The sequence below is a fragment of the Ostrea edulis genome, chromosome 4, assembly GCF_947568905.1.
Source record: "Ostrea edulis chromosome 4, xbOstEdul1.1, whole genome shotgun sequence".
Lineage (NCBI taxonomy): Eukaryota > Metazoa > Mollusca > Bivalvia > Ostreida > Ostreidae > Ostrea > Ostrea edulis.
The window spans coordinates 86,994,372-86,999,953 of record NC_079167.1 but is presented as its reverse complement, the minus strand read 5'-3'; positions in this window follow the sequence as shown (position 1 = coordinate 86,999,953).

Below are 5,582 nucleotides of genomic sequence, written 5' to 3'. Positions count from 1 at the left end.
AACAAACAAAAAGTCTACATATTGAAATCATCAACCGTAATATGGGGCAATAGAAAAGTATGTTCTGATCGAGCGTCGAGATTGAACTGAACTAATCAGTCTTACGCTGGACAAAGTTTATCCAGCATAAACTACTATATTAAGCTTCTTCATCGTGAACTTTCCATATTTATAGACTAATATTCTATTATCACTTGTATTTGGTGTATGTCTTTCAACTAATTCAATACGCACGAGCTTGTTGAGCGTATGATCAGTTTTTAAATCGAGGCAGGCTATTGACGAACAAGTTCATGTTGCAGGCGTTTCAAGAGTTTTCCACATCTGCTTCACACTCAGATGTTTTATTGAACATAGATGTCAGCGGCAAACTAGCAACTCAACTTTATGAGAAACGGGATGACTTCAGCTTCTTCATCGTGAACTTCCCATGTTTATGTATCAATATTTAAGCATCGCATGCATATCGGGATGTAGGGCTCGCGTCGGGTGTGGCCGGACGTCGGGAGATGCTTGCTCCTCCTGGGCACCTGGTCCCACCCCTGGTGTGTCCAGGGGTCCGTGTTTGCCCAACTATCTATTTTGTATTGCTTATAGGAGTTATGAGATTGATCACTGTTCGTTATCTTCGCCTTTCATGCATATGGTGTTTACATATCTGAACCAATTCAATACTCGAGGACTTGTTCTGCGTATTGTAAATTCTTAAATCGAGGCAGGCTACTGATATCATTGGGATTTCTACGGTCTTGTTTATGATGAGCATTTTGCAAATTCTATGGTATTTATAATTGATCAAATTTACAAACAAAAACTGTCGTTAGGTCGAATGCTGCCTGACGTGCTTAATACTTATTATTAGACCGTTCTTTTCCTATTCATTTTGACTTCGGGTTACTCCATTTATCTGATCAAAATAGAGAGATCAATGCGGGTTTGACCGGTGAACTCGGGATACCTACTGCTCCTCCTCTGGTGTCTCCAGGGTCTGTGTTTGCCTTAATTTCAGTTTGCGATTGGTAAATGTTCGTTATCTTCATTTTTTCATGCTAAGCATGAATGAAAACTATACAAGACAGTGCTCAGTATTACAAAAGAATGCTTGTTTGATTTGTGAATGATATGAAAGATACATACGTCAGTGTTTCCCAACTCTTAAGTTTGCATTCCTTATGCGATTGATAACATTTTCATAGAATGTTGTTGTAGATGCGGTATTCTTACCTCGATATGTTTCCTTGAAAAAATGTATAGCAGATTAAGGCACTAACCATGTATATCGAATTGGGAGTAATATATCTGTAGATCGAATGTTGTAGAACGTTCGTATAGTCATATACATATTCATAGGAATTTAATAACATTTCTATAATTAAATGGGTGTATATTTCATAAAACAACATATTCGATATTTGAGTCAGAAGAAGAAAACTACCTCCGTTTGTGTTGATAAGCAGTTACCCATTTTGTCTGTTACGTAAAACAGCTGCAAATGTAAAATAAAAAAGGTTAAACATGCAAAATTTGTATCGATTACATATTAGTGAAACAGAAAAATTATGCGATACCAGTCCCTAAATTCCGTCTCTTGTACAAGAATTAAGACATGAAAATATGTATGAAGATTCAATAATGCGATTAGTTATGCACTGTTGTATGAGAAATGATCTAGTCTGTTACATGTCAGAATAGTTTGCTGAGAATTGTGTTTTTCTTTCCCAGTTAATGTGGAATACTTTGGGACGATGGGTATCCTACTGCAAAACAATGAACTTGATATATCATAGAAATCAATCGATGTTGTAATCAACCTCGTCAATTGACTAGTAATTATACGCATATATATGCACCGGGTGATTATTGATCTCAGCTTCAATATCAGTCATGATTATGAGTGTAAATGTATCAGTAAAAGTGTTCAGAAAGACACGTTGGAAAGCGATTAAAACTGGGAACCCCTTTTCATTGTCATGATCGTGTGCAGGATTGGACAAAACAATATGGCAGACGGCTGTTCCAAACAAAGGTAGGCCCTTAAAAATCATCATTTCATCGACTTATTAGACGACGAATTTATGAATACAAAACACTGCCTGGCAAGGGAGGCATCATTAAGTTGATTGGTTGTTGCAATTCTTACTCATGTACACGTACAACTGTAAATTCATTGATCGAAGTTGACGATGTTGTCTCGATAGAAGTCGAAACGGGCAAAGATGTTTCTAATCATGTTTTCATGCATTTTAAGAAAGATGATTTCGGTAAAATAGACTCTGCACATATCTTTTGATGAAAACTGGCCAGGCAGTGTTTTAAATTCATAGATTCGCAATCTACTAAGTCGGTCAAATGAAGAGTTTTAAGGCCCTACCTTTGTTTGGAACTGCCGTCTGCCATCTTGTTTTGTCCAATCCTGCACACGATCATGACAGCGTTTTTGTATATTGATTGGTGATAATTCTTATTGTATGTCATTTGAAAATTATAAAAACATATCAACTTTTATCATGATTGCTGCAGTTTGTACATATATATATATATATATATATATATATAGATAGATAGATAGATAGATAGATAGATAGATAGATAGATAGATAGATAGATAGATAGATAGATAGATAGATAGATAGATATAGACATGTATTGTGAACACATCATATTGTATATTTGTATGAATACTTATATGTATTTTCTCATTACCTTTGTACTATTGGTAATTAAATATGATGAAATTGAAATCTTGTGTATGAGAACCAAAAGAGCTAGAATAAAATAGAATAGAAATACATATATGTATATCTTTTTAAAATCTAAGTCGGGAATAGAGAAGTAAACATTAGCTCATGTGGTATTTTCCGACCACACATGTTTCACATTTGGACATTCTATTGAACACAGAAGTTAACAGCAAACAAAAAAACTAAATTTTATGACAAACAAGATGTAGCAACAACCACGCTCGCTAGGTGGCGCGTCATGTTCCATTTTTATTTCTACAGGAAAAGTGGGACGAGGTTCCACCCTATTTTTTACGGGCTAGTATGGATAAACCTAGAGCCTACGAATGATGCGAAGTTGATCGTTCGGATCTAAAATAGCTATATTTAGCGTATCTCACGTGATTAGGCATATTCCAGAAAATCCCTTTGAGATTGAAGCGATTAAGCAGAGCGAGTATATGTAAACATTTACTTAACGGTGAAATACACAACAAAGAGTGACATATTAATACATTTTATGCATGAATAAATTATACTGAGGTCAAACATGGACGATAATTGCCCGTGTTCATATAGTATTTGATTGATTTAGATATCCAAGGAAAGATAACTCCCATTATTAACGTACTCACAACGTACCGGTGGTATACAATAATACAATGTTTATACATTTCTGAATGATGAGTGAATCTTTATTTTCATCAGAATCTTTTCCATCATACTCGCAGACCAAGTCCCCATTCCCCTACCAGTGTCAATCTGTGACTGATAGCAGTGCAGTATTTAATTTGATATAGTCTAGAGGAAATTCGAAATATGGTAGTGACATTTCTTCCTCACTGAATTAGCTGGAGTTTTAACGTTTAAAGAAAAGTGGGGTGTGGACTGGGGGGTTAAAAATGCTATTTGCCAAATTTTCAATAATATTAATTACAAGGCAAGGCAAAAGGGGTCATAAGCTACAGATGATGCAATTTTCACTTGCAAGTTGCACTGTCACAAGTTACACTTAATAAGTGACTTACTTACAGATAGATAAAGTAACTTACAAATATTTTATTTATTTATTTATCTATCATTTCATTTCATTTTTTTTTAATATCATGGTTTGTACTTGTAGAGTCATCGCAATAAAGGGACATTAATTATTAGTGTTACAAAAAAATCTGATCATGCAGTTTTTAAATTTCTGAATTTTGAAAAAATAAAAATAAATAAATAATACATTCTGATACCACTCAGCACCCCGACTGGCCAGATAGTTCTGCTTCTGTCAGTTCTGATGCAACTAGCTCAGCCCCCAGACTGGCCAGAGAGTCCACTGTTTCGGTAAATTCTGATAATGATGCAACTCAGCCCCCCCCCCCCCCCCCCCCCCCCGACAGCTCTACCAGAAGTTCTCGGAAAAGACTTGCTGTTGTTTAATAAATCAGTTTTCCTATTAATTGTACTTTTGCTCCTGTTCATCAGTTCATTAGGCTATAGCCCAATCTGATTAAATTTAAGATCGTTGATCCGCTCCGTATTCCTCTTCCTTTCCTGTATCTGTGAAGTCCAGAGGTGAGATATATTCTTTCCAAAACAACTAAGAATGTTCATGGAACAATTTAGTATTAATTGTTTTCCTTTTCTGTTGTATGCCTTATTTCAAGAAATAACTTTCAGGTCACTTTTTAATGTGAAATGGAACATTTTCAATTTTTGACAACCTGATGGTAGGGGTGTTTAAGGCCCTATACCTCATTTTCTGTAAGGAAGTGGAGTAAAAGGAATCCAGAATTGGATTCAGCATACTCAAAATTGGTAATTACACCTGCTTTTTATTGTTTTGGGTAATGGTGTTTCAAGAAATAAAGTTGGGTCACTTTTTGATGCGAAATGAAACATTTTCCGTTTTTGGCAACCTGACGGTAGGGGTGTTTGAGACACTATATCTCATTTTCTATAAGGAATTGGAGTAAAAGGAATCCAGATTTGAAATCAGCATACTCAAAATTGGTAATTACACCTGATTTTTATTGATTTGGGTAATTTTTAAAAAATGGGTGGTGGTTGCTACAAGATGACATTCAACTTCTCAATCGTTAACTTACGATTGGTGTAGACCTAAACATCTATGTTGCCTTGTTGTGGGTGACTCATTCTTATTCAAGACTAAAATCACGTACAGAAGAAACGAACAGACATATTTCATTTTTTCAACAATTATCAAAACTTATTTCTTTTGTAAGATCAAAATGAAACATCGATAAACAACGGTTTACTTCATATCGAATTATCTTAAGTTATCATTTAAACTGGCTTAGATCTACGGAAGCGTATTACTGCCAGGTCGTACGTACGATATACTAAGTCGCACGAAAGAGATACTAAGGTAGCAGGGGACAGTTTCGCACTATAGGCCCGGTCAACTTTTTCAAAAAATGGAATTATCCCGTATTTGAAGTAATATTACATGTGTAAAAATGTATACAATAATTTTAGGATGCATGTCAAATGTAGCTGAGTGCTTAGTAAAAATGTTGATATACAACATGTAGGTGTCACCATGATTCCTAGCATATAGATGGGTGCAAATACGACACTAAGACACGTGGTCAGTTGCTGAAGAAATTCCGATGAAAACATGCAGGGTCTAGCAAAAGGTCTGTAGCTGTGAGGGAAGGTGGATGGCCCCATATGAGAGGTAGATTTTTGAGAAGGGCAGATAGGGTTCTTGATTGTGCACAGTGTCTAAATCCCCATGTTTGGTACTGTGATGGTGTGGGGGTTGTGCGGATTAGCTCAAATGAAGGAAAATCAAAGCAAAAAAGGGGAACCTGCTCAGAGCATGTTTTGTGCACCAGCACCAGTATTTAT